Source organism: Ochotona curzoniae, unplaced genomic scaffold (assembly GCF_017591425.1).
Source record: "Ochotona curzoniae isolate NIBS_2020 unplaced genomic scaffold, NIBS_Ocur_1.0 contig_430, whole genome shotgun sequence".
Taxonomy (NCBI): Eukaryota; Metazoa; Chordata; class Mammalia; order Lagomorpha; family Ochotonidae; genus Ochotona; species Ochotona curzoniae.
In genome coordinates, this window is record NW_024466219.1 from 16,982,389 (window position 1) to 17,002,424 (window position 20,036).

The 20,036-nt window shown below is 53.3% G+C and overlaps 1 long non-coding RNA gene across 2 annotated transcripts; it reads right to left on the minus strand.

The window, feature by feature from the left end:
• Window positions 1–3,850: 3,850 nt before the first annotated feature.
• On the minus strand, window positions 3,851–18,800 carry LOC121160008. 2 transcript variants are annotated; one of them, XR_005884481.1, is made up of 3 exons: window positions 14,013–18,800; window positions 12,975–13,054; window positions 3,851–9,288 (listed from the first exon to the last, which is right to left on the minus strand). It is a non-coding gene; the product is annotated as an uncharacterized LOC121160008 (long non-coding RNA). The 2 variants fall into 2 exon arrangements; XR_005884480.1 differs by having other exon boundaries at window positions 12,975–18,800.
• Between the last annotated feature and the right edge of the window lie 1,236 nt (window positions 18,801–20,036).

A 20,036-nucleotide genomic window follows, 5' to 3' on the forward strand; every position in this document is an offset into this window, starting at 1 on the left:
CTAATTGGGGCCCATCTCTACCCATTCCACCCCCGCAGTCACTGCTGCTGTCCCTCATGTGTCAGGCTCCCAGGCACCTGCACTGCCTCTCTACTCCCACCCCAGTGCCACATCCTCCTGTCCCCAGGAGTGCACTGACCCCACACCCACAGGGGCCTCCCCAGCCTCCTAGCAGCACACTGGCAAGCCTTCTCCTTTTCTTTCCAAACTCTCCTTTAGCTACACTGCTTCAAATATTCCGGTCTCAGGCATGCAACACAGCCCCTGTGTTTGCTGCTGCTGTTCCTGTGGCTAGAAGTACCCACCATCCTGTCTAGGCAGTGCCATATTCCATGAAGTTCTGCCTGACATGAGCCGAACTCCCGAAGCCTCCACTACCTCCCCCAGCGCCGGCCACACTCAAGCACCCCACCTGCCCGTCTCGAGATGGCTCTCCTGCATCATTGTAACGTGTGTGCAGGACTAAGGCAAAACTCAAGTCCTAACCACTTATACACTTGGGACAATCAATAGGATTTTTGCTGCTGTTGAGGCAAAAATCCTTTCCCCCATCTTGGCACATGAGTTTGATCAGGTGGCAGGTCTCTCAGACTAGGCCTGCTTTTCTCTGCTGAGGCTGCACAGCAGGATCCCGGGGGAGTGCAGCTGACACCTGGGTCCCCCCAACCCCAGGTCTGCAGGGAACACAACTAGGATGTAGCTGTGGGGGATGGGACACTTAAAGGCGCCCCCAGGCAATTCTGCTGTGCAGCCAAAGCAAGCACCTCCAGCTGTGTGATCCCCTAGTCCCACAGTCAGTCTCTCCACAGAAAACTTTCACAGGTGCCAGAAGCCAAACCAATTCCTATTTAAACTCAGCCTACTCAAGAAATCTGAACATTTCAGAGACTATTGTCCATTTGAACAAAGTTATCTGTGTTTTAAAAATACAAAGCAGTCCTCCTGTTACATATTAATCCTGGGTGGACATTTTGTTAACTATAAATAAAGCTTTTTAGAAAATTTCAATTGTAATCTGAAGCTACTGGATACATTATTATTACTAGTATTAGTGGTATTAGTATTAGTGGAAAGTCAGAGTTACAGAGAGGAGGAAAGACAGAGAGGATCTTCCGTCAAATGATTCACTCCTAAAATGACTGCACTGGCCGGAGCTGAGCTGATCCGAAGCCAGGAGTCAGGAGCTTCTTCCAGGTCTCCCATGCTGGTGCAGGGTCCCAAGGCTTTGGGCTGTCCTCGACTGCTTTCCCAGGCCACAGGCAGGGAGCCAAATGAGAAGCGGAGCAGCCGGGATTAGAACCGGCAACTGTACGGGATCCTGGTGCGTGCAAGGCAGACCATGCCAGGTCCCAGAATACTATTTTTTAGGCTGACATAAAAAGTACGCAGAGAAATTTTTTAAAGCTTTCAAAGGAGCTGAGTTTTCTGCAAGGATGATTGAGACCTGGGATGAGCGGGAATTCACATTTGCTTCTTGAAGTCGTCAACTCCTTATACTGCAAAACTTAGGCCCAACAGCTAATGTTTTCACCAGCCATGAGCTTTTTGTCCATATTTAAAAAGTGTGTATATTTGTACCGAAGGGCAGGTTTTAAGATAGTCTACTAAGTTTCAGAAAACCTGATTGTGCAGGCCCCCACCCCCTCCTCTCCCCTTCCCCATCGCAGCTCGCGGTGCTGCTTCCCTTAGGGTTTCCAAGCCTGTTTGGGAAAGGGAACCGCAGGCTGCCCTGGGAGCCTCCGGGAGTCGTGGCACTGCTGCCGCCCTGTGGACGGTCGCGGCTCCTGCCACTCCCTTCCCTGCGGAGGCGTCAGTTCCTGCTGATTCCTAGTTTCATTTGGAAACTGGTTTCTAACAACTGTATTCTGCCGCGTTCAACTAAAAGGGTTCAACTCCGCTCAAGCAAGGAAAAAAGACAATATGGAGGTTGTTCAAAATGATGTTTCCTAACCTCATGCTGAAGAGACTGCCACGGGGATGGATGACCGTGATTGTAGCACACAAAGCCTGAGAAACGGACGTTGTCAATGGAAACGAGAGCTCTGGCGCCCTGCTTTGAGCGGCTTCATTTGGCATCCAGGGGCGACTGATGCTCAAATGCGTTAGGCAAATTTATGTCGTCTGACAACACATCTCTACCTGAACAGGGTTACTAGGGAAAATGCTCTAGGAGTGTGGCTGAGGGCAGGATCCAATTACTGAAGAATCTCTTAGGAAGAACCTCGTAGCATTAACGTTGCCAAGGTTCAGTGTGCAGGTGACTCACTTGGTGAGTAAATGTGGACTCAACAGGTGCCATGAGAGGGCGCTTAATGAGTCTTGATGTTGCTTATTGTGGTAGGCTGTGGATATAATAAACTCCAAAGATGTCTGACCACTAATATCTGGAGCCTGTGAAGGCAGCTCTCTATGGTGACTGGGTCTGTGCAGCTGAAATGGATTGTGACATTATTATCTAGGTGGGGCCCCGGAAGGAATCACAAGGGCCCCTATGAGAGGGCGGAGGAGGATATGACTGTATGAGATAACGACGTGACCACTGGGGCATAGTGCTAGGGGGCTGGCTTTGAATAGGAGGAAGGGATGAACCCCAGAATGCTGTGTTAGAAGCTCAAAACGGCAAGAAAACTTCTCACCCATGCAAAGGGCCAGTCCCACCCACAGCCTGGTTGCAGTTCAGGCACACTGGCTCCAAAGTCCGACCTCCAGCACCGTTGAAGATAAAGGTGTGCTGTTCTGAGACGTGAGGCTGGGAACCAGTGTTGCGGTGCACTGAGTTCAGTCTCACTGCTTGGAACACTGGCATCCCCGAGCAGACAGCTGCAGTGGCCACTGTGCTTCTGACACAGCTTCTGCTATGGGACACCCTGGGGGAGAGGAGGTGATGGCTGGAGCTTTTAGGTTCCTGCCATCCACGCAGGAAATCAGGATGGAATTCCTGGCTCCTGGCTCCCACAGAGCCCAGTGGGCATTTGAGAAATGAACCAGTGAATGGAAGGTGTGTATCCTCTGCTGCTCTTTCAAGCAAATCTTAAAAGTTTATCACAGTGATGGGGGTCTTCAGAGAAGATCACAGACAAGCGGCTCCTAACCCTGGCTACCAGTGAGACCTGCATAGGGAAACCATGTTATACCATGGCCCTGGTCCCATTTCTAGACCAACTAAACCTGAGCTGATTCAGGGCAGAGCAAGGTGGAGTGGGGAAAACCAAAGCTGACTAATTTAAAGGCTCCTAGCGTGAATGTAAGAGGCGGCAAGGGTGAAGCACTACTGGGTCAGATGCGATGTTTCTTGCATAAAGGTTACACTCTTAAACTACTCCAAGCATGAGACACTTTCTTGTGACATTGTTGAATCAAGACCCAGGTCAACGTCTTGCTCCAGGAGTCACTGGGCTCCAGGCCTAACTCATGATTTCCCTACATCAAAGCCATCACTGGTCTCACGCATCAGTATTTATCTCCATGAGGTGTGTTTTCAGACTGATATGTCCCTTCTCCCTGGAAACCCACAGATGGGTACAGATGAGGCCCAGCACTGTAGGACATAGGGTTAACTGGCTAAACCTTTGTCTGCAAGTGCCAGCATCCAGATGGGTACCCGTTTGTGTCCTAGTTGCTTCACTTCTCATCAAGCTCCCTGCCTATGGTCTGGGAGGGCAATGGAGGATGACTCAAGTCTTTGGGCCCCTGCACCCACATGGGAGACTCAGAAAAAGCTCCTGGCTCCAGATCGGCTTAGTTCCAGCTGTTGTGGTCACTGGGAGAGTGAACCAGTTGATTGGAAGATCGTGTTTCTCCTCTCTGTGTCTGTCAAATAAAAGCTTAGAAGAAGAAACAAACAAAATCCAACCAATCCTCCTCGGCATGGCAATTTTAGTCAAAGGGCTTTGGGCATGGAAAAACCAAGCAACCCTGTTTGAGACACGTCCCAGGCACATTCTGTTTCTCACGACCCATTGATGTGGCATCGTTTATGATCAAGCTGGCAATGAGAGTGCCCCAAACGTCTTCTGTGGAAAAGATGTCCCATATTATTGAAATTTTTGTGCTTTGATGCTTATAAACTCAATCACTCAGCAGAGTTGGGGTCACCTGGGTATACTCATGGTATCTGTATTTGCAACAGGAACAAATGAGGAGTCCAAGATATGGACCATGGATCAGAACCTGTTTAATGTGTTAATGCAACAGACCCCAAACTGTCACAGCAGCAGCTCCATGTGCAATTTAGACTCCGAACTTCCTACATCCCCCACCTCCTGGGGATTAGACTATGGATTCTTCCACCAACGGCTTGCGACAGCACTACAGCTTCAGCAAGGGGGCACATCCCATTCCCCAGGAAGTCTTCCCAGCAAACACTACACCCATCCCTCTCAGCCCCAGCCCAATGGGCATAGCAGCCATCTGGGGGAAGACTGCGAGGCCTGTTTTCAGGTGGCCAACTTGCCTTCATTTACTGAAAGCCACTGGCTGGAACTAACTGTGCTGCAGGTAGCTCACTGCCAGCCATGCACCTCCTGTGGGAAAAGCCCTCACCACCGAGGGGTCAGAGCCTGCCTTTTTGAAGATTCTCCAAGCTTGCTCCCCTACCAAGTCAAATCTGGCTAATCTCCGAATAGCTTTGCAAAACTGGCTCACCCTGTTTTCAAGGGTTGATATAAACTCACAGGCAAAAGTAGAACTCCATCTGCTGGGACGCGAGTGACATCAGTGCTGCTCCCTGCAAAGACCCTCTGACAATATGTTCAGTTAGCAAAAGTTTCTTGCAGGAACACTGACTGGCAGCCAGCCAGGTCTGCAGTCCGATTGGAACCAAAGACGCTTCTCCCTTTTGGTAAGGAACGCCCTCAGCCCAGCCCATCCACAGTTCTCCTCTTCCGTCATCTCTTCTCCCACTTTATTTTTTGGCTCATAGAATTCCTTGTCTTAATGGGCTTCATTTTTAATGTCTGCTGCAGCCTACTTCAAATTCTTTATGGAATAGGGAGGATCTGCACAGTCAATTAATTTTTCAGGAACCACTTCTTATCGTCATGGAATTATGAATGGAAAATAATAGATGAAAAACACAGACATAATAAATTGAATCTAGTAAATTATTTATTAAGGTCAGGATGTATGAATAGACTCATCTTAACAGAAAGATACTTCAACAGCAACCAAGTTTATACAATTTACAGCAGTTCTACAATTCAGGAAACATAATGAAGGACATCAGATAAATGATAGTGATTTGTTGTTTTTGTACCGATAATGTATGGCTTACCTCTGCAGTAATACCATCATAAAATCAGTTACAGTTAGTAGGAAAGAGTGCCTTCTTCCCTACTCTGCCCATCCATCTTCCAGGACACCAGAGGTGGCGGCACGAGGTGTGGCGGTCGCTGCTTTTCCCCCTACATCATAACCGATTTCAAATGGTGCTAGACAAAAACAGACTCTGAACACCAGGAGAAATCGGTCAGCCTGTGTAAGAGATGGGCCAGTGGCGTCCCCAGGGCTGTACCTGCATGCAAGTGGCAAGTCTGACTTCAGCTGCACAGCACCCACAGCTTAACACTCTGGAGCATCATTTAGGGGTAGTTGGACAGCTCCCCAGCACATGGCCCCAATCTGCTGGCCGGCCAGTACCTGGTGCCTAATGCATTCCACAACAACACAACCCCAGCTCCAAGTCCTACCAGAGTCTGGCGCCAGAGACGGCTGTGAGCAGACAGCGGTCAGGAAAAATATGGCAGCCTGTACTGCTGCTCGGGCGGCTGCAAGAAACCCATCCCACCCCACTGCCATCACCCCTCAGAAAACGTAGCATTTTCGAGTGACTCTGCTGTTCGGGTCTTCCTTCGGCTTCTTGCCCAGGCGCAGGTGGCAGGAGGAGGCAGGAGCTTCCCCAGCAGCAGTTCCACGGAGTCTGTGCCCTGCCATGCTGCAATTCTTACTCCTAAAACACTGATTTCAAATGGTGCTAGATACAAAGATGGAAAAATCTAAGCCACCATGTGAAACCAGCTTCCAGAAGAAGAGGCTCTCACTGCAGGCAGAAGGGAGGTGCGATCGGAAGCCGGCGGAGGTGGATCTTGTTGAAGCTTGACGTGTGACCGGGCAGAAAGCCCCCTCAGAAAAGACATTGCTGGGGCTGGCCAAAGCCACATGCCAGTCAGAGCTGATACTCCAAATACATGAGAGCAATACAAATGCATTCATTCCAGTCTCTGCAAATTCTAACACACAGGAAGAAGTAGCTAGCAAAGCTAGTATCAGAATACATTAACATTTACGTTCACACAGCCCTGCATTTGTGCACTGCCCAGTGTGTAAGGGGTTTCTCACTTCGTGCAGGCACAGGCGTCCTACCTGCCTGCTGGAGTAAGGGCTAAGGTGAGCGTCATCTGGGCCAGGGCGACTTCCCAAGGGGCCCCTCCTCCCACCCAGAAACAAGGAGTACAACACTCAGATACAAACTCCTAAGATGACAATCTGATTTAGCCTCTGATGCGAATTAAAAACCTGGAACTACATTTAGCTGCTTATCTTATGTTCATTAAGAATAAAGTTTTGTCTTGTTTTCAAATTTGTCTGAAAATCAGATCTGCAACTGTGCTCTGAATTAATTTTTTTTTTTTTTTGCATCCTCTTTTCTGGTTTTGTGAAGTGTTTCCTCTGATACCATAACCACGAGGGAGATGCGAGAACAGGATGTATCTTTCAGGTTCTCTGCCAATTCTGTGGATCCCTGTAAATGGGTTTGTGTTTTCCCGGAGCCAGGCACTAACAACATGTTTGTTTTAAGGGTAGGCAAGAAAACCTGAACCTCGAGAACTTTGCTGTTTCACTCTCACAGCAGTCCTGAAAAACAGGCGTTCGTGCCGGGTTTTGCTGTTTTTCAGAAGAAACCGATCTTTAGGGGAGCTAAATCACCCTGCTCACAGCCACATGAGCAATCAATGCAGACCCAAGTCTCTGCCCCTCTCTGCCTTCTGTGACCTCCACAGGTATGTGCGTCCTCTCTTGTTCTTGAACTTCGTCATCAGCAGGATGAGGGTAGGGACCCCCAGGCATTACTGCCGAGGCGGGATGATGCTAGCTAAACAATGTGGGGTCTTAAACAAGTTCATGCGGAGAGCATCGTGTGAAAAAACAGTCATTGGGTTTCTTTTACACCTCCTCTTTGCAATAAATAGAAACCTGCCTTTTTATTCTGTGTGTTCCCAATCCTTCAGAAGTCCCCTCAGGTGACACGTTATACCTGGGGGGAGGTGGCAGCATGACTCTGGTCATGTAACAGGTACAGGCAGCTCAGGGCCACTGCTCTGCTCTCTTCCCTCAGCAGGCAGATGTTGGGGGGTGGGAAAGAGGGTGGAGGATCTGTGTGTGTTTGTTGGGGGGGTTCTGACTCCAGCACTTGGGTCTGCATCCCAAGGCTCTGAGTGCTGCCGACACCTGGGCCCTGTGACCTGTACAACAACAGGAGTTTAAATGGCAGGGGAACATGTTGCATGACAGCCATTACTGAAGGTTTAAATCCCATGAAATGATGGGCAGACGAGGTCACACCTGGGGCTCCTCAGCTTTTTTCAGTTTGACCACACTCTCCCTTAGCAATCCATAGCTGCCAGGATCCACAAACCCCTTCCTGTATCCTCATGGGAGATCCGCTGCCACCCCCACAGTGCCCTGCCTATGCCGTCCCCTGTCTGGAATGCCCTCCACCTCTCCACCCACTCGCCCTTTGCTATTCTCCCAGACCCCTGTCCTGTGCCCCCACCTAGCTCAAGGAAGGTTCCAGGTCCTACCTGGCTTGGGAGACACTTCAGGCACCCTCCTGAGAGAAGGCACTTATCTTGCCTGATGACAGTGGTCACAGAATGCCTGAATGGCCTGAGACCCATGAAGCTCAGCACCATCCCGAGTCCAGCAAAGCAGCCACAGGGACAGCGAGGCGGCCGCCAGCACAGAAAACTAAGAGGTGGGGCTGGGGCACAGGTTCCCCCTTCTCCTGTCTACAAGCGGACACTGAGCTCCCTGAAAGATGAGTATGGGAGTGAGGCTGGGTTACTATGGACCCTGCACAGGAAGAAAGAGCAGCAACAGTTTCCATCCAACAGCTCCTCCCCTTCTGGTTCCACTGATCTCCCGCAAAGGCCCACCATGCCTCCATGCCTCGACTCCCACCACAGAACCACAAGTCCTCCCTCTTACAGGAGGCCAGCAGGCGATGACCCAGCTCTGGGGCAAGCAGCACTTCCACCATAACTGCGCAGATAGAGGCTGGGGCGTGGAGCCTGAGGTGACCTGCTCAGAAATGCTCCCTGGAGACAGCCTACCGGCCCACCTGGAGCCACAGGATTCTCCCACTCTGGCTCCATGCACACTGGCCCTGAGCAAAGCTCTTGGCAGTCCTATTTTGAAGAGGGGTGGGCAGTGGTGCCCGCCAGCAGGGAACCAACACGTAGGCAGGTGCTCTTGGGGGCCCTGGCCCCAGCCCTTGTCTGGCAGCTTCCCTACCCTGTCACGGCCAGACGCGCCTCGGCCTGGGCACTGACCTGACGGTGGAGGAAAGGTCACTGCCGTTGAATCAGAGCACGGTGGCTCTGACGCCTGCTTGGTGCCAGCTCTGAGACCAGGGAGCTGCCGCTTGCCCTGGACGGGCCTCCAGGTCTCCACCTGCAGAGATGGGGTGCCGGAGTGGACTGTCTCACTCCATGCAATGTCCAGGGGACGCGACAGGATGTCGGGAGAAACAGCCACAGCAGCAGTCTAGGGTGACCTGGACAGGTCCCATGCTGCCTCTAGGCACACAAACCCACGCCATGCAAGTCATGCAAGACAAAACACATCTGAGGGTTAGACAAAATTCATGGGCCTTGGGGTGAAAACTGGGTGAAGGCTGCCAGACAGCTTCTACTTGATCCTGGCAGCCAGGATTGCTATCCACATCATTCAGAGCCCCAAGTATTCCAGGCCCAGGAGGGTGCTCCTGGAAGTAACAGGAGAAGGAAAAGGGGGTTCTGAGTTGTGACACACCCCCCAACCCAAGCATCCAGCTATGGGCCCCCAGGAACCTAACCCTGCTTGCCTGCTCTGTGTAGCCACAGCGTGCGCGATCCAGGACGTGAGAAGGTTCCTGCCAAGGCAGCAGCGTCTCTCTCCCAACCCAGCACTGGGTGCTGAGTCACCGCCACTTACGTGACTGATGCGAGCTCCAGCCAGGCTGGGGGAGGTGCCGGAAGCCGAGCCAGGTCCTCCATCTTCTCGCCACCGGGAATGCTGGGTTCTGGGCTCCTGGCAGCATGAAAGAGCCCGTCCCAGTGGCAGAAGGGTTCGGGGAAGGCCCTTGGGAAACAAGGGGGAGCGTCCTGCCCTCAAGACAGTCCCAGGGTATTGTCTGCATGGACGGAAAGGCCAGCCCAGCTTCCTGTCACACTCTGCTCCAGCCAGGCCCAATGTCCTGGACATTCTGTCTTTAGCTGTCAGGGTGGGGCCTGCTGCCAGCTTGCGGTGGCTAATGAATCAGAGGAAAGGGTGATAAAATGAGGGGTATGCGTGGAGGGGCCAAGAGAGGACGGGAACGTGGAGCTGGCTGGCCTGCAGTCCCTAGCCCCCTCTGCCAGGTTCCTCCTTCCTGGCAGCCTCTAGAACACTGCCCTCCTTGAACCCCAGGGACACTCTCTGGACCCTTAAGGCCACTCAAACACTCATTTGAGTCCCAGCCTGGCAAGGGTATATGGGTCCAGCATCAACTCTCCAGCTTGCCCTGGAGCAGGAGTCCAAAGGCCCTTGTTCCCTAAGGCGGCTATACTGCAAAAATGCCAGGTTTTTTTGTCCCCTCCTTGGCAAAACTCTGGCTCTTCAAATCTCCCTGGGTGGGGACTGCTGGCTGGGTAAGCAGGGATGCTCTGTGACCAGCCTGCCTCTGGTCTGAGATGGGGCACAGACAGCAGTGAAGGAAAGAAGGAAAAATGGAGAGAAAATGGGAACACCACTCCTCCACATTCCCAGGCAGAGGGTCTCAGCTCCTGCAGGTGGCAGGAGGTGGCAGAAGGGCAGAGCCTTGTGCTGCACCCCACAGGAGGAAAAGCAAGCATGAATGCCTATGACCCACCGCACAATTAATGCCCCCAAGGTAACTCACAGGCTCAGACCCATGCAACCCAAAATTAATCCAGCAAGGCTGATACCTGTCACACCCAAATCACCTGCTCAGAAGAGATTTCAGCCTCACATGGGCCCTAACCCCAAAGGTCAAGGGGGAGGTACCCACAGCCTTCAGCCATCCCGTACTCCCACCCCTACATCTCCACCATCCCACCCCCAGCCAGAGCAGGGCTGCCCCTCCTTGGCTGCCTATGGGCAGTAACTAACACACAGCGTCCTACCAGGCACCACTGAGGGAAAGCAGGCTTCTGTCCCCCCAGGTGCTCCTCCAGAGGGGCATGGCCAGCCTGTGCAGCCTGGCCTCTGTGTCTCCCTGGGAAGAGAGCAGCGTGGCAAAGGAGAGAGTGTCTCCTCGCCGAGCTCAGCCAGCTGGAGGCAGCAGCACCAGGAACCCGGGGCCCAGCCACGAGGCTCAGTGCCCGGGGCGCACACCTGGTGGAGCACACGCATTGCACCAGGGCACACCCTATGACGTGGCTCCACTTCCCTAGCTAGGGGCGGGAGGCTAGGTGGCACAGAGGGGAACAGAGCCCCAGGCCTGCCTTCTGCCCTGCCTCTGCCAGCCCTGCAGGTGGCTGCTACCCATTCCAGCTTTGTCCGTTATCAGGACCTCTGTCCTTCAGTCCCCAGAACAGTGAGTAGCAGGAGGCAGCAGGAGGAGGAGGGTGGACAGCGGGGGCAGGGCAGGGTGGGGGTTGGGGAGGTGGAGGAGGAAGTTTCACAGTCTGTTGCGTTCCCATCAGATTGGAGGGGAACACAGACAACTTCCCCTTTTTGAGCCCTGCTATGCCCCCCTTCTTTTCAGTTCCTTCCCTTCAGGACTGGGGACGGCATGGCGAGTGGGCTGGGTAGGGGCAGGAGCCCAGGTATCTAGCCAACTGGGCTCTTGCCCGGCTCCGTCTCGGGCCTGGCACGCTCCCCCAGGCCGTTACCCGGCATGCCCTTCTCCTTGTCGGCGAGGCCTCGCCCTCTTGTTTTCAAAGTTTTATAACAGTATTGTTTGTTGTCCAGCAGATTAAATTCTTGGGAGGTTGGGGGGGCAGGGTGGAGGGAGAGGGAGAGACAGAGCGGAGGGAAAATAGAGGACAGAAAATACAAATAGCTTCTATGAAGGGCCAAAAGATTAAAGAAGTTCCTTTCTGAACACAAAGTTCACCTGTCTTGGAGGAAGGCCAGTGGCCAGGAGCCTATGTCCCCTCCCCCTTGCCCGCACCCGCCCCCCTTCTCACCAAGCAGGGGGACGTGTGGTCACTGCTCTGGATTCAAGCTGAAAAGCAGCAGTGGATAGTAAGGTCAGGGCACAGGGCGCGGGACCTGGCAAGGACATCCTGGGTCTCCGTGGCTCAGTTCCCTGGCCAGGCCAAGTCAGTCCAGGACTCCTGGGAGTGGGGGGTCCATGGGTGGCCGCCTCCCATCCTGGCTTGCCCTGCAGTGAACCTGTGGCCTGTTGACACCTGAATTGAAGTCACGTAATCACGGGCCCCGGCAACCGTGAGAGGACTGAGTACCCCAGGGGAGAGGCCCTCCCTTGGCCCCCATGCATGCTGGCTCCTGAGTGCAACCACCACAGCAGAGAACGTACATAAAAGCTACTTGCCCATGCTTGCTGTTCTTGCTCTTGCTCCCTAAGCAGTTCCCCTGCTACTTACTCATGTAGCCTTTTCACTGTATGAGGCATTACGAGTAATCCAGAGGAGACTGGAAGAACACATGAGGATGTGGGTAGGGAATATATAGCATTTCCTCAAAGGGACTTGGGCGTTTCAGACTCTTGGCACCCTGGGCTTTGTGGGCCACAAGAGGGATGTCTTGGACCCGCCCCTCCCCCACACCAGGGCATGGGTGCACTTATGTTCGCCTGTACCTCAAGGACAAGAGCGTGGGAAACAGCAAAGAAAGGAGCCACAATGTCAATTTAACACAAGCAGGACTGACGTTAGTAGGGGTGGGGCACCTTTTCTCTGCCAAGAGCCATTTGGATACTTGTCACATCATTCGCGGCCCATATGGAATTGTCAACAATTAGCCTGCAAGGGCACAGCGTTGTGATGTAGTGTGTCAAGCTGCCATCTGCGGCACTGGTTTCCCATAGGGGTGCTGGTTTAAGTCCTGGCCGCTTCACTTCTGATCCAGATCCTTGCTAATGTGCCTGGCACAACAGCAGAAGATGGTCCCGCATCCTTGGGCCCCTGTACCCAAAGGAGCTCCTGGCTCGTGGTTTCTGTCTGACTTAGCCCTGGCTGCTGTGATCACTTGAGGAATAAGCCAAAGGACAGAAGATCACTCTGCCACCTTCTGTAACTCCCTTTCAAAGAAGTACAATAAATATTTAAAAAAAAAAAAAAAAAAACTCAGGTGCTCTATTTATGTTGAATTTCGAGTCCTTCCTATAGTCGCCTTAGCAGGGCCAGGCCCAGTGATTTCACAGATCTAAGGCCCGTGGTAGGATGCTCCCCACCTGTATTAGAGACAAACCAGGGTCCTTGGTGGTAGCATCATATTGTGAAATCTACAAGTGGCAATAACACAAAAAGGTACATGATTTCCCATCACTAATACAACTCTCCTTTCAACATTACCTAATTATTCTCAGACCTGGGGTTGCCTCTCCACAGCATGGCCACTGAAGACCCCATGCCTGTAGCACATTAGGCAGGGCTCCCAGGGATATGGGGCAGTCCAAGGTACTTCCCTGCCACCTCCTTCCTGCTTTGTAAACCATGTTTGACCCTGTCTTCTCTCAACATGTGCATGCATGTGTATACACACACACACACACACACACACACACACACACACACACACACACTCACCTCTGCCATGCCCGTCAAAGGTCCTGAATACCAGGAAGACAGGGTAGGCCTCCATAGGACTGGAATAGCACAGGGCCTCCCTGGAAGGGCAGAGAAGTACTATGCTTTTCTCTTGACATGCAAATAGCAGTGGTTCCCCAAGCAGCACCACAGCTTCTCACTGCAAAAGGAAACTCCGGTGCCAGGGTGGATGCCCACACTGGCACACCTCCTTCCAGTCCTGCCTGCCCCACATGGAAAGAGAAGGGAGGAACCTGCTTCCCATCCTAATACCCACACCTCCAGCTTTCTGCCCATGGCTGCCAGGTACCACAGCCTCATGACTGGTGGCAAGGGGTGGGGGGCACTGTCTAGGATGTCCAGTCTCCCCGTGTTGGATTAAAAGAGCCTGGGCCTGGGGTTTGAGACCCTTCAGCAACGAGGGCCCAGACTGCTTCCTGTGGTCTGACCTGAGCTGCTCTCCCCACTGCACACTGAGCCCATCCATTTGTCCATCCACCAGGGGAACAGGAAGAGCCATACCCACCAGGTGGCTGGCAAAGGAATCATCCAAGACAGCAATTCCCTGTCTTGGGGAGTCTCACAGCTATGGCTGCCATCAGGGAGAGCAAAAGGATTGGTGTTCGCAGAGGTACATGCAAGCTGTCCTGTCCAATCTTCCCTTTCTTACACCAAAATCCTCAGAAGCAGCTGACAGCAATCAGCTATAACCCCACACAGGAAGCCTGGGGTAGATACAAAGTCAAGGGATTTGGCTCAGCATCCCTGGAAAGAGCGGGTTCCACTCAATGTTCAAGGCTAGGTGAGACCGGGCATCCTCTCAGCCACCTTCACTCTCATGGTGAGGTCTACCACCAGCACTGAAGCTGGTGTTTCTAGTACCTGACGCCGCATTGAACCTTAGCCAGCACCTGCAGCAGGTGCTACATGTGAGCCTGCCAACAGGTAACACACCACACCACACATGCTGAGCAAAGTTCTGGGCGGCGCTCGCCCATCTCTCAGAAACATCCTGACAATCCCACAGCGAGGATGTACCTTTCAGTGACGGTACTCAACCGAAGCATAGTCAGATACTCTGGAAACTTCCAAAATGAAGAGACTCTCTTGGGGAACACGTATGGCGTGGCTGGCTTCTTCCCAGTCAAGGAGTGCAGACCAGGTCTCAAGGGAGTGTCAAGAAGTCTAAAGAATCAGAGAAGAGAAGCCATATGGGCAAAGGTTTTGCTCCCTTCACAAAGCACAGAGAAGCAGCCCAGGATCTTCAGAGATGCACACTGCCCAGGCCCTAGTGACCCACTCCCAAGCCCGTCCCTCACCCCTGCCCCAGAAGACAATACCAGGAGCCAGCAGGCTGGGGTCAGGGAGCCCAGCTGAGCAGGCACAGGCAGCCAGCTTGACATCCACAAGGACACTGCCACCTGACTAGCAGGGTCGAGTGGGGACCAGACGGGCGACGCCCAAGCAACAGGGGCAGTGTGACATGAGAACAAATAGTCAATGGCTCGCTTGGCTGAGCCCTGCATTCTAGCCCTGTTCTGTGTGCCCCACTGGGAGTGGGGAGCGGGCTCCCGGGTCCCCCGAGCCCCGGGTGGACATCCTGCAAAGGGATGGCAGCCAGTGTCTGGAGAAGTGGGGTTATTTTTAAAGCTGCCTTCTGCATCACAGATTGCACAACGAGCCCCACTAGCCTCAGGGGCCCCAGCCACACAGCCTCAGACAAGGGGCAGACGGTCAGGACTGAACCTGGCATGTAGAGGCTGGACCAGAGCTTGGGCCACACCTGGCCCGGGTCTGGATCTTCAGGCTTTCCTGCATGTGTTTTATTTCTGCCATTTTTTTTTAATTGACTCAAGACTGAAAAGCCAAACTGGAACTGGTGGTGCTGAGATATTTTTAGTGTTGTCTCTTCCTTTTCTTTAGTTGTCATCTTCTTTTTGTTTTAAAATGTAACTTGATTTTTTTTAATAGAAGGCCTTAAGCAACCACATGAGAAAAGAAGGCTAAATATAAAGAACAACTTCCTGGCCTCACAGGGTACAGCCACCAGAGCAGACAATGGCCGGCCCACCAATCGTCATCACCGCCCCAGGGTGCAGAGCCAGGCAGGGCTGAGCATCTCTCCCAGGCCTGGGCTCTCAGAGCAGCCCCACACAGCCCCACACAGCCCCACAGGCTCCAGCAGCTCTCACGTGGCCCTTCTCCCACAGACTTCTCCGTGGGAGCCGTGTTCATGGCCCATCACCTGCATCCATCCCTGTGGACGCCCCTCCTCCTTCTGGGAGGACTGTCAGAAACTGTGCCCATTCACAGGTCCTCCTTCCAGCTGACAGAACCTCCTGGGGCCGAGGATTCTGGAAGTTCCCAGACAGTCCTTCAGGAACCCTTCCCTTGTCTCATAGTAACTCAGTTCTCCAGCCGTCTCCTCTTCACCAAGCCACATACACCGCACTCTCCCCAGGCCCCCACAGCAGGTGGCAGCTACATGGGCAGAAGGAGGATCCCCGGCCTGACTCATCTGGGGCCGGCCATCTCTGATCCCACATCAATGATCCAGGGCCCAGGAGCTGTCCTGCACCACCCACAGCAGCCCTACGTAGAATAAGGCTCCTCGGAGCATTCACCAAGGGGTGACCTCAGCCCCACGGTCATTAGCTCTGGGAACCATACGTTCCGACAGGCAGGCAAGGCTGAGCTCTAAGCGTGCCTCTCGTAGGCACATATTTGACCAATGACTCGGCAAAAGCCAAACCAGAATGTCCCTGCATGCTGCGTGGCCAAAGACAGACGCATGGTGACTGAGCCGGGGCACAGAAGCCACGGGACATGGAAAAAAACCGGTTTGCTGGTGACCAGAGGCGTGGTGTCCCTCCCATCCTGACCTTGGCTCACTGCGAGTTCCTGCAAGCAGAGGGCGGGTCTCCCTAGTTCTTAGGAAATGCCAGGGGCCACTGTCCCAGCTGGGCAGGCTCCACCCCATGGCCACCCAGGTGGCCAAGGCCCCTCAGTCTTGTGACCCTGACAGTCACCTGCCTCGCCACCCCCCACCCCCGCTTCTGTATGGGTGTCCTTCTCAGGCCTCACACAATCTCCAGATGTGCCTGGTTTATAATTGTTGTCCATTCTTTGTCAGATAATGACTCATGACTCTCCTCAGGCTCAAACACTGCCTTGGGAAAGCACAGGCCTCGGACACATTGGTGTGACGCCAGTACTGACCATGCCCAATTCTGCTGGCCTGACACCGAAGGGGACCTGCCCAGGCCCTGCCTCCCTTAAAAGGAAAGTGTCACAACAGTCCCCAGCTACTAGGAAGTTCCCAATGGGAGGTAGGGGAGAGCTGCCTTGATTACCTGAGGGTCTCAGCTCACCAAAAATGTCTGCTTCCACCACAGGAGAGAGAACAAGAGAGCACAGATTGGGAAGCAAAGGTGCCTGGATTGAAACCTCAAGCGTGTGACCTTGGCTCAGTCACTTCTTAATAATCACAGTGGCTTTAACCATAAAAGGGAAACATTTCCTACATCACCCGCTGTTCTGTGGAAGGAATCAGATAAGCAAAAGCGGAAGGGCCCCTTTTCAAAGGTCAATCTCCCCCATCTGGGACAGCCTGAGCACTGATGTCCATCTCATTACAGGCCCAGATCTGGGCACCATGTTGCCTGCAGCGCCAGGCCCTGGGACGCCCACCTCAGTCTGAGACCACAGCGGGCAGGCCTAGCTGTGCACTGGACTGTCCTCCCACATGGTTCTCTCTATCCCCATCCCCCCACACCAGCCCACACAGGCCTGAATAGACCGTGGGCCCTGGAGGCTCTGGCTGTGTAAGCCCATGTAGAGCTCCTGTGGAAGGAGCTAGACAGAAGCCAAACCCACTCCAAGCTTCTCTCATAGTCACTCCAGCTCCCAGAACAGCAGCAGAGCAAACAGGGGGCAGGGAGGAAGGGGAGAAAAGAGAGGGGAAGGGAAGGAAGGAGAGGCAATAGGCCCATAGAGGTGGCCAGGCCAAAACACCAGGTCCCTCTAAAGCTGTGCCTACCACGTCACAGCCACTCACACCAGAAGACGGAGCCAAGATATGCATGAGACAGTTCTCAGGCTTGATCAGACCAGGATTCCAGGAAACCGAGAAAGCATGGACCAATCAGGGCCCCCAGTGGGGACCCTCCCCATTACTCCAGCCAAGCCACATTACCTGGGCTCTGGTGCCACCAACTCCATTAGCCTCTGCTGGTTCACCAGGTGGAGAGGTCCTACACCACCTCTTGGCTCCTGAACCTCAGGGTTTCAAAGGTCAAGGAAAAAGTGCCAGATATGCCTGGGCCCCCTGGGAGGGGATGCCAACTGTTCTGCTCGCCTGACTGGCAGTACACAATGCCCAGTGTCATGGCAGCAGGAGCCAGCAGGCTGGTGAGAGGGTGCAAAGAACTAGAGAAGGGACAAAAATAGGAAAATCAGCAGGCCAGTTCCAACCCCAACTTTGGGAACAAACAAGCCCCAGGGGCAAGCATGGTGACCAGAAGTAGAACCAATTCCCCGGTGACATCCCACTGCAATACTCCTGATCTAGCCAAGGATGGGGCTCTGAGCAGGCGTGGGGGTCAGGCAGAGCCAGGTCTACAGACATGCCACCTGTGTGAGAGCCAAGGCCCCAGCTCAGACCAGCAGTGGTCAGATTCCATCGCTCATGTCCTGGGGGGCCTCGTCTGCCCCCTGTACCTGCAGCCAACCTGACTTTTCCTCTGTTTTCCTGCCCCAGCTCCAACCCTCCAACTACCTCTCACCACAAGATGCTCAAGTATCTTGAAGAAAGAAATGTTTCACTTTCCCAGACTGCTTAGCATCCTTCAAACTGGCCAGTGTCTCAGGCTATTTAGGCCCAACTCAGACTCATCCCAAATGGGGAGGAGGAAACCCTGTTAGGCAATGTGCTAGCTTTCCCTCGTGAGCACAGGCAGCAGCACCAGGAGAGGGATGCCTGCACTGACACTGGAAGTGCCTCTTCAAATCACCTAGAAGACCCTTTCATCTTTGAACCCCAGGTAGACATGCTCCTGGCTGGCTCCAATCAGCCTTACAGACCAAGGATACTGCAGTCACCTTCTTGATGGGCAGGGAGGCTCCGGGGGCATAGTGAGCACCCACAGTCTGTTTTCTGAATTGGCCCACCAGACCTCACCCACACCTCATGTTGTCAACATCTTTAATCGTTCCTACTATCACTCAGACCAGCGACAAGTAAGGCAGAGCAAAAGCATCTCGTCAACAGCCCAGACATGCTCGGCCATGGCTGGAGCCCGGATCTTATTTGTAAGGCAAAGGCAATGAGAGCCTGGACAAAGAGAGTTATTCAGAAAGCAAAGTCCACAAACAGGGGGATGTCCCAGAGCTCCTCCCTCAGCCCCATCTGAACTTCAGACCATGGCCCTGGACAAGGACCCATCAAGGTTACAGGGCACTGGAGTGAGAAGGAACAGAGAAGAGTCCAGGCCAGCTTCCAGGACAACCAAGGGGTTAAACCCAGAGTCTCACGCCTGGCTGCTGTGGACCAAGGACAGTTTCCATTTGCTTACTGTGGGAGGTCCAATGCTTGGCCAGTGCTATGCCCAGCGGCAGCAGTAGCTGAGCTGCCCAACCATCTCCCACACATCCCTCAGCTGGGCACCCTTCCCCCAAGGCTATGCTTGTAACCAACCTCATTCACAGAAAAGCCAAGAGTAGGAGAATGCAAAGAAGAGAGCGATTGTTTAGGAGATTGTGAATGGAGAAGTTGGAAAATCTATGCCCAGCAGTGAGGAAGGTGACCTTCACAGGAAAGGCCACAGGGCACTGTCACACCTGACTCACCTGGGAGGCCAGGAGGCAGGAAGATGCTATTTTTCCTGCTGCATCTGCTTTCCAATGAGTGAGCTGCCTGGTGACGATTCACTGACAAGAATCAGATTTTGTTGCATCTGTCAACACGTATGGTCACTGAGCCACACAGGCTGCTGGCTCAACAGCATCCCTATGGGAAGGGGAGGCCATCCAACTGCCGGTCTTCTCACTACCCTGTACCACACCCTCATGCGCCACCAACTCCCTCTGTGGGCTGACTGACCCGACCCCTCTCCATCTCCAGAAACCTCCAACAAGGATGAGGGCAGACAGAAGGGCCAGGTCATGGATACCAGCAGCTGACTATACCCTCAAATATCCTCAAGGAAGTAACAGAGGAAGGTAGAAGCCGCAAGAGGTCTGAAAGAAGGAAGAGTAAAGCCAAGAGACATGCTAGGGCAAAAGCAAGGCAAACAGGAAACAGAGCAGAGACTTGGGAAGCTGGTCTCTGACGCATGGCACAACCAACTGCGCCATGCATCCAGAAACTCTGTCCCTCTAAGTCCACTGTGCCCTAGAGAACACTCAGCCTGCCTCACCCCATTACACAGCAGTACCCACAGTTGGCATGGTCTTGGAATCCATCAGAATCTGAAACAGGGGCTAGAAAGCTAAGTTGGGCAGCCCTGACCCTGATGCAAGCACGCGCGCACACACAGACACACATGCACACGCAACATGCTTCCCAGAGTAAGAGACCCTTGGAGACAGCTCACATTCTCTAGGTTCCAGTTCTCTGATAGAAGCACTCTTCTTCCACAAGAGAGGGCGGACATGTCTGATAAGAATTTCTTAGCACAATGCTATATATAGTCTAGGTCCCTACCAGCCTAGAGATTTGGAGCTAGAATTTGGCAAAGAAGCATGTTAGGTTCTGGCAAGGACCATCCTCCTGCAGCCAGTCAACAATGAGTCTCACCTCCCTGCTGGGGGCCAGGGGCACACAGGGTTCGTGTGGCCCCTTGACATAGCACACCAAGGGACGCAGGCTGCTGACTCCATTTTAGGGAGAATCAACTTCTCCCAACACCAAAGGATGTGTGGGGGCTGAACACTGAATCCTCTCTGTAGCTCTCCAGTAGCACCAGAAATCAATCTATCCCTCTCTCCTGGAGGATTCAGGGAGGGGTACACAGGAGGAGAATGGAGAAGGCACAGCAGCTGGCCAGGCTCAATAAACATCTA